Genomic DNA, 10,458 nt, shown 5'->3' on the forward strand with positions numbered 1-10,458 from the left:
TCATATCCAATTTCATTCATATATACATAGATATCATTATCCAAATTTATGCTAACACATATCATCATTCAACCATCAACTAAGACAAAATCCATACTAAGCCATCAATCATTCACAACAACAATTATTTCATTCAACACTATCCTAGGGACAATTAGCCTAAGTTTTCACACAATTTTACATAATGCCTACTCGAAACCAAAATCTGTACCTATTTGACGGCGGTCTCAAACCCTTGAATCCTTGTCTTTCCGGCCAAACCAAGCCTTAACATAAGCTCCGCAACCACACCGAGCACCCAATCATGCACCAAATCAACTGAGCAATCCAAGCTATTCTTTATAATCTAATTACAACAATTATTCAATATTTACATTAGGGTTTTCACTCAAAATTAGGGATAATGAAGGGATTGGGTTTTCTTATCTTGTATCGTTTAAACTCAGGTCAAAACCCCACTAAAGATTGTGCTTGAGCTTCCCCTAAAGCATTAAAATCACAATATTTCAACATTTACATACCCAAAACACAAACTAAAAAGGAATCTCAAAAATGACTCAAGGTTCTTGGGAGTACTCACCTTAAAAGCGATATAGAATCGAAGAACATGACAAGGTGGTCGCGTGACCACAAATGGGTCTTCGATCAGAGCTACGATTAAGAGATATGTGGATTTTAGTGTGATAGTCGAATAGTGAACTAGGGCTCATCTAATGGAGAAGGTGCTAAATATGTTAAGTGTGAGGGGTTAAGTATGTGGGCTTAGGCCCAATGTGGGCTTGTTTTGTGAAGTTTGGTCCGTTAGTCCTATTGTGGGCCAAAACCTTTAAAATAAATGTCTGTGTTTTTATTCTAAATATTTTTCTCATCATTTTTACAGTTTTAATTTTTCTACACACAGTACCGGACATATTTAAGCCGGTACAACTGATTTTAATACCGATACACATTTTTTGTAATTTATCATATTTTTGCATACAAATTTATTTTCTAAGTTAAATTTTTCTTCGGCAATTTTGCAAGTTATAAATTTCAATTTTCTTAACCCTTTTTGCTTACATTTAATTTTTTATTATTTATTATTTAACTGAGTTTTACAAGAATACCATAACAATAAGCTTCTAGCCCAGTTTATTTCCATATATAGCATGCCGATCATGACAACTTGCTTAGATCCACTCAAGAGATGCATCACCAATGCGTATACACGAGCTATTTTTATTGAAGTTAGAAAGGAGATTGACGCTGTTGGTGTGGTTAACTTTGTTAGTAGACAATAGATTGACGATGGGATGTAAACTATGGAAAAGCATAGTAACCTCGGTAGACATTTCGTTATGTTATTCGAACATACATTGGTAAAAATTAGAATGTCACTGTGGCTTTTGGGAATGAAGAGGTTATCTGTGTAGGCACATTTTCTTCATCATAAAGTATGACCAGGTGATGGCCATACTAGAGTGTTTGATCCTAAAAAAGTGGACCAAAGATGCCAAAGCAATAGGTGAGTACATGGATGACATTAATGAAGCAAGTGAAAAGGGGTTCTTGTTGAGGCATGAAGCCCTTTGTGAAACATCGTGATGGATGCTTTTTGATGGGGAAAAGAAGCAAGAGTTGTTCAAGGTAGTACTCTATAGTATTCGAAGTTATGTAGGGACCTTAAGATAAGGAATACAAGGGCCCTTAATGCTAATCTGACTAACACAATAGCAGGTATGTGTAACTCGGTCATTATCAGAATAAAAGGAGACCCTTGATCAAAGAGGGTGAATGGAAAGAGATAGAGATGTACAACTTATAGGAGAACTAAGCATACTAAATATAGATGTATTGTAAGTAGGAGGGTAGTATTTGATACAGAGCCAACCGAAGAAGAAAAAGTCACAGAGATGATGACTCCAAGGTATTGGTTATTCTAATGGAATATGGGATTACTCTTTAATAATCCATAATGTTGATAATGGCATTTTCCATTAAACTACAGAGGTTTAGAGTTGTCTAGTTTAATGAATTTTGTAGTGTTGTTAGGCTTCCATTACATGGTGTCTGTACCAAGAATTAATAAATATTTGGGTTTTGTTGACTTTCCAATTGGTTTGATACATGACTAACAATAATTGGATTCATCATAGAGAGTCTTGCGCGAAGACGACTTCATACAGGGAAGCTAACAATGTTCCTCGCGAGGGAAAAGATGCTATGGGAGTTGAAGCGATAAAGGAATAAGCTATAGTGGGGACGACCGAGAGCCAGAACATGCAGATGTTTGGGAGCTTGAATAGCGATTATTGGGAGGTAAAGGTATATGCTATGTTTCAATGTGTTAGAAGACTATCCCATTTGACAATCTTTTTGCTCATGTTTAAACTCATGGTATCGTTGCTGACTTGCTCCAGGTTATGGAGATCCTAAGGTCACTGAATGCAGGTGTGGAGAAAAAGGGAAAACACCAAACTAAATTTCCATTGTGTTGCTCTGAAGAATTATTGGGTCCAGAATAATACATTTTTTTTTCTTTGATTTGGGTTAAATTGTACTCCATATGATCTTTTTTACTGGGCTAAACATTTTTTCATCTTTTGAGGTTGTTTTATTTGATGTTTGGAGTTAGAGATTAGGACATTTCTAGACTATTTGTGAAAATTATTGGCAACTTGGTCCTATGAGGCCTAATGAGGTGGCCCCATTAAGTATTAGTCTTTGGGGACTATATATTTCTTTTTCTTCTGCTGATGTACTCGCTGGATCGTGTTGGCAATGACATGATTATCCCATACTTGATGCTTTGATATGGTATGAATCTACATAGAATTCTTTGGGACTATGCGGAAGAATTGGGTTACAAACCATGAATTAAATACAACACTCAAGCCCAAGTGTTTTTGTTTATTAGGCTTGTCGTTCAAGTAACCTCATCATACATTTGATAAAAACTAAAATAATTCATAGAGGATGCAAAGCACATTTGATGTATTAACAAAATATGACTAAAATTTGAGGATCTTTTGGCAATATGTGGCACATTACTATAGGAGAAAGAAACCTAAGCATGATACATACACAGTCAAAATAGGGATAAGTAATAGTGATTAAACATAGGTTAGTGTAATCTAACCATCTACCAACATTGTGAATTTCATAAGCATGGGATGTTTAGTGAATATGATTTTATCGTTTTCGTTGTAGCAACCTAATACCAACAAAAAAAATATACATCGTCCTGTTTTCAGTTTATGTTATGCCCTGGACGATAACAGCCAAAAGATAGGTGCACTCATCCTAACTAATTACATAGTCACAAAACACTAAGTCACATGTAGAAAATATTTTGCAAAATAAAAGTTCCTATATCGTTAGGCTCTAGCTGATGATACTGATAATTGGAAAAGATTTAGGGAAGTTGATTTTGTTGGATTTGTGGGCCTTTCTAGAAGAAGCCTGAACAGCATTGTCCTAATATTCAACTGCTAGTTGACAAACTTCGGACCTCCTAGTATTGTCCTAGACATGACCAGATTAACTACTAACTGCATCCAATGTGTGTCTTTAACGACCTGTGTAAGAAGATGTTGCATTCACCCTTTATTATGGTTGTCGTGAGGTTAAGGACCTAAGAATGAATAAATAATAAGGGTCATATAATGATATAAATAAAGAGTTAAAACTGTTAAGGATGCTTATGTCATTGAGGACCTCTTGACGAGGACGAAGGCTCTAAAACACAGCTCTATCTATGTGGCAGTGTTCACTGGAGAATGAGTCATCATTAACTATAACATGAGCTGAAACAAACTCACTGGCATTGTATAAATATCACACTTAGAAGAAAAAGATTAAAGTTGACCTTTGGTCTAAATCACGAGCGAAGATGTACGCTGCCACGGTGAGTTCAGCAGCGATGAAGGTCATCCCTTTCCATGGCCTAAATTTCCCATCAAGTAACTTCTACCACAAACGGGAATGAAAATAGTATGACAACAACACCACATTAAACTTTACCATTTGATATTTATAACCATAAAAGGCTCCAAACCAGAAATACTAACCTTTGGCGTGTCTTCTGAGGTAACGAATCTATAAGTGTTAATGTCAAACAAGAATAAAGTTGATGTTCCCTTCGGCACCATTCTGTCAGAGTAGTCTCTAAGGACAACTGACTTAAAGTTGAGCCTCTTCTCTACAAAGACCATAATATTTTTCACTATGACCATCATTAAAGTAAGTCATAAAACGTGTAAAGTAGTCCTTTTGCGCTATTAAACACCTAACCTTCAACGGTTGCTCTATTTGCGTTGCCTGATTTATTGCAATCTTTTTGGGGATCTTTTTATAGTCGCATTGCCTTTTCCAATGTCTTCTGAACCAACAATGAGTTGGGCATCATATGTTTCGACATTCACTTTTGGCTGGTCTTTAATTTCTTTCGTCATTTGGCATACTCCAGCCATAAAATCTCTAGTATCTTTCCATGGGTTGTGACACATTCTGATATACTTTTCAGTGTTCGATGTTGCACTCCTAGGAGGGACCGCATGGAGCTAATGTTCTCAACAAGATGCTGAAACACAAATACAAGATACAACACGTGCCCTTTAGGAAACTTTAAAAGCCATGCTATCATAATGATATCCTAGTTTGCATTTAAATAACTCACTGTTCAAACCTTGTTGAAGATGACTAGTAGAAGATCATGCTTCCCAATAAGCTCCTCAGCACGCAACTCAGGTATCTCCCTGTCACAACAAGCATTATCCATCATTGTCATCATCCCTTAATATTTAAAAATAAATATTAATAGACATTATAGAAAAATGTGCAACACTTACTGGACGTAATCCACCACCGACTAGTCCACAGACTGGATTTTCTCATCCTCACCCTTTTTGCCCATGGAACTACCTTTGTGTTTTCGCAATCTCTTTCTAGTCAGGTTGAAATGTTCCTCACCAAAGTGTCTTGCTAAGGAAGGTACTTCTTACATATTCTTGTGTTAATAGGCCTCTTTGAGTTACTAGGGCTAACTTTAAACAAGCCCATATTAGAGAGAGAATGCATTAGGAAGGATTCATTTGAAGCATAAATACTCAACAACAAAAACAAATTAAATAAATGCATCAAAATCGAGGCTACAAAAGAACAAAGTGTAACTATCTACTAATCAACAACTCATTAGTATAAACACATCAAATCGAGGCTACAAAATCAAACCAAAATGGGTTGAAAGAAAAATAACCAACCAATTGGAGGGAAAATATATTGATATCTAACTTTAAAATAAGAAAATACACCATATCATAACAACCATCCAGAATTAAAAAAAATTAATAAACTTCATATTAAGAATCGAAAACCAAAATAATTTAAACCACATGCCTCAAAGCATAAGCAAAAGTAAAGTGAAGCCATAAGCCAAAAGTAGAAGTAAAAGGGAAGCTAGAAGAAAAATGGTGGTGACAAACCTCGAAGAACAGAGGTGACAAACAGAGGCAAGGAAGCGAGCAGTGAGTAGCGAGATCCATGAGCGGCAATAGACTAAGGAAGAGAGGATTAGATGATGGTGGTGGCATAGAGAAGGAGTGAGGTGAGGTGAGCCACCCAACCTCTGACATGACGGTGTAGAGGATGGCGATGGTGGACGATCGGACGGTGTTGAGCCTAAGGACAAAAGAGCCAAGAGTGAGTGTGGTGAGGTTGGGGGCATAGTGCAGTCAAAGGTGGAGGAGAATTATGATTTTAAGTGTTAAAAAAAGTATATATATTTTTATTTATTTTGTGGATCTGAGTATATAAATGTGAAATCTACAATCCGCTCCTATTGGATTGCGGATAGGATTATATCCATGAATTGTAGATTGTATACAGATAAATGTCAAAGATCTGTGGATCATATCCGATAAATTAACACCCTAACTTAGCATTTTTTTGTTTCTAAAATACATATATGTATAAATATAATATTTATTTTGTAGATTTAGCTAAGTTAAGATTACTAATTAAAAAAATTTGTATAGAAAAATATAATATTTAAATTTTTAATGTATATATGGTTCATTATCAAATAAAAAATTTAAATCGTCTACTAATAAAAATTCAAATCGTACATGATAATCAAATTCTTATTTTATTTACTTTAAAAGAATTCATGCCCCCATGAAGAAATTAAGAGTGAATACTTAAATTAATCTTCAAAGAATTTTTTTATATTGAATGCTTTAGTTTCCAACAAACTTTTATTCTTTGAAAATCTTAAAAATTATTCTCATAAGACAAATTAATTTCTCACCGATTTCAATCAAAATTTTAATATGTAGTTAGACTAGGGGTAGCAATGGGTAGGGTAGGGTTTGGATCCAACCCTAACCCTACCCGCGAGTTGAGATTTTTATATAAACTCAACCCTACCCTACCCTACTTGTGGGTTGAGAATATTAATAAATTCATATTTTATGATTAGTTTTTACTTGAAAAGAGTAGATTTTATCAACTTACCTTGCATTTATTTCTTGAAATTGTATGTTTTTGTGAATCTCTTCCTAATTGTGCTTAACTGTAAAAAAAATATACTTTTTATGCTTAGAATTACCAATTTTAATTTATTTTTCTTCCATTCGATACCTTGATATGTTTGTTTGAGTGATTTAAGATTTTAAAGGCTAGAATGGTTTGAAGAAGTGGAAGAAAAGTATGCAAAGTGGAAGAATTCATGAAGAAATGAAGGATTTGCAAAGGTGTCAATATTGACCTCTTCGTACTAAATTGATCATACTTGAGCTATAAAGGTTCAAATAAAGCGATTTCAGTGGCATTAGAAAGCTAACATCTGGGACTTCCAAATGATATGCATATGTCTATAGTGGACATTGAGTTTGAGTGTGCGTACACATGCGTTTGAACGCGTGACTCATTTAAGTGTGCACGTGATTCGTGATTTCTAGCCCATTTGGGCCCAGTCCAACTCATTTCTGATGTTATTGAAACAAGGATTGAAGGAGGATGGACCAAGAGTTACAGTTTAAGTTTTTATTATGTTTTAGGACAATTCTAGAGAGAGAAGCTCTAACTTCTCCCTTAGTTTAATTTCTCTTTAGATTTAGGTTTTAATATTGTTTTAGTTTAGTTTTTTTTATATTTTCTTGTTCTATCCTCTTAATTCAATTAGCTTTTATTGTTAGTTTCTTGTTTTATGCTATTTTAGTTTCATGAACTCTTGTGAATCTTGGTTTTCTATTAATGCAATTTTGATGTTTTTCATCTTATTGATGCTTACTTGAGTTATTTTCATTGTTTTCTTGAGTTTAATAGTTATAGATTTCATAATTCATGCAATTTATAATGATTGTTTATATGCCTTCTAAGTGTTTGATAAAATGTCTCTTTCAATTATAGAGTATATTTTACACTTTTGGCTTGGGATTGAGGACTTAGGTAACCTTGAGTCATTCATGTCCAATATTAATTGGTGATTTAGGGTTGTTAGTTGATTTTGTTTTCACTAACGCTATTCTTTTACTAAGCTAATTCGTGAGTTGGCTAGGATTTGTGGATTAAGATCAATTATGCCTATTTGACTTACCCTCAATGTTAGGGTTGACTAAGTGGAATTAACTTTTCATAATTGCCATGTTTGTGGAATATAAGACTAATAACTTCAAAAATCTAGGGTTAAGTACGATTTTGGTCCCTAACATAGAAGCAAAAATTTATTTCGTTCCCGGATTTTTTTCGCTACAAAATGGTCCCGAAAATTTCAGTTTGTTTTAAAATCGTCCTTTTACCACCACTGCTCGTCGTCGTTCGGTGGCTAGATCTTGTCGCTGCTCCTCTGGGCTCGGCGGAGGTGCTCGATTGCGGTGGGTTCTGGTTCGAGGCAAGAACAAGGAAAGAGTTTGGTGGTGTGCCGAGGGAGAAGAAGAGGTCGTGCTGTGACGGTGGCGCTAAGGTAGCATGAAGAAAGAAGAAGAAAAGGGTTGCGACGCTGTAATGGCGGATCAGAGCTGTGATGGCGGTTTCGGGTGGCTCGCTGGCTTCTGCTACTGCTCCCATTCTTCTTCTGCTTCTACTTCTATTATGTTGTTGATTTCTGATTATTGTTGCTTCTGGTTACTTCTACTTCTGATTGATTACATTGTTTCATTGTTGTTGTTGTTGTGTTCTGCTCCTGCTTCTGCTTGATTACATTGTTGATTCATTGTTGTTGTTGCTGTTCTGCTCTTGTTTCTATTTCTGCTCCTGCTCCTGCTTCTGCTTGATTAAATTGTTGATTCATTGTTGTTGTTGCTTCTAGTTCTGGTTCTGGTTCTACTTTTGCTTCTGCTTTTGCTTCTGCTTCTGCTTGATTTTAGGGAAGAAGGGGAATGGGCATTTTGGTCCGCCGGACGGTTTTAAAACTAAGTTAAACCTTCGGGATCATTTTGTAGCGAAAAAAAAAAATCGGGGACGAAATAAATTTTCAGCCTCTATGTTAGAGACCAAAATCATATTTAACCCAAAAATCTAACATATCCTACAATCCTAAATAACCTTCCTTGGTAGCATTTCAAGTTATCAAAATCTAACTACCTAATAGCTTACTACTTCTAACATGCACTTGTATTAACATCACTAGAATACTCTAACTAACTACCACACGATTTATGCTAACATTACTAGAATGACTAATTTATGTTTAAACAAGGAAAATTTGTTCACTAACCTCGAGGTGGATGGCGCAAGCAATATGTGCGACTCCATCTAGCCGATATAGACGATTCGAGTTGTCCTCCATGTGTTCAGCTTCCAATATTCCAAGGCTGTATTCCGATTATTTCGGATCTGGTGGTGGGGTTGGTTTGGGGTTTGTATGTTTTTGTAGTTCGAATGAATGAAATTTGATTTGTATATGTAGGGTGTGTTTGGCAAACACGTTGGGGCGGAGAGAAGCACGTTTGAGCTTCTTGAAAGCTTCACTCTTATGTTTGGCCATTTTTATCTTTGTGAACGCAGAATTGATTCTGCCTCTGAACCCACGTTTAGGAGAAGCTCAAATTTGTACCTTCTGCGTTTCACGTTTTACGTTCACGTTTAGGAGAAGCTCAAATATTTCTTTTTTACCAACCCTACCCTTCATTTTCTTCTATAAAAATGATACTAGTAACTATTATCTTCACAGTCATTCTTTGTAGTTCTTCCTACTTCTTCATAATTTTTTAGTTCCATTTTTTTTCATCAAAATCGTTCAGATTTATTTCAATCACTAACAAATTGAAATTTTTTTATTTTTATTTGATTTTATTCATATGAATTTTATTTACGTTTTATGGTATTTTTTTGTTCATATAATATATGTTGTTGGTTTTATGAAATTTTTATTATTTCTTATCTGTATAATTTTTTTCTATTCTTTGATGTACTCTATTTTTGTTTTGTATTAATTTTTTTATTTTTTATTCTGAATTTGTAAAATTTGTAATTGTAATTATTATATATTACGTTTATTATCAAAATTTTGAATAATATAAATTATGATCCTATAAAAAAATGACAAAATAAATAAAAAATTAATTATAAGTAACAATAGAGTCATAAATAATAAAAATTTATAGTCTAAAATAATACTAAATTAAAGAGTACTGACGATACTAAAAAAAATTATAGAATATTTTCTTTTTGTGTGACATTATAAAATTTATAGTACTCTCTTTTATATTTTTATTTTTTATTATATTTATTTTATTTATATGATAAATATTTTTTATAGTATTCTGATTTTGCAGGTATATAAAATTGATGTCTATTTTAGTAATTTTTCATCTAAAAGTGATTTTGAGTAGTATAATCCAAACAATATTTATTTTACTATAATCAATTTTAATACAAAGATTACCAAACATAAATCACGTTAACCCAAACTAACTTATCATCAAAATCAATTTTACAAAATCAATTTTATGCAAACTCTGATTTGCAAACTGTAATCCAAACACACACGTAGCCATTTTTACCATAAATCGAATCCACTGGATTCAAATTGCTTGAGAGAGGTTTTACATGTAAATCGAATCTATGGGTTTCGATTTACGAAAACTACTAAATCAAAATCATTGGATTCGATTTACCATGGGCTTCTCTTTACATCTATAGATTGAATTGAATGAATTCGATTTACTAGCATATATAAATCGAATCCATTTGTATCGATTTAATATGGTCATTTAATTCGAAGTCATTAGTTTGTATTTATACGTAAAATCTATTTACATGCAATTTAAATCTTATGACTTCGGTTTAGTACGTATTAAGATAAATCAAATTTATTAAATTCAATTTATATAAAAATGTAACTTAAGATATTCAAATAACTTTTTATATTTTGAAAAATCTACTTAATATTAGAATGCTATTGGTTTATTAAAGATTTAAAATAAATTGCTCTTAAATTGACGTAAAAATAATGTACCTGAATTTTCATTTTTTATT

Source organism: Arachis ipaensis, chromosome B10 (genome assembly GCF_000816755.2).
Source record: "Arachis ipaensis cultivar K30076 chromosome B10, Araip1.1, whole genome shotgun sequence".
Lineage (NCBI taxonomy): Eukaryota > Viridiplantae > Streptophyta > Magnoliopsida > Fabales > Fabaceae > Arachis > Arachis ipaensis.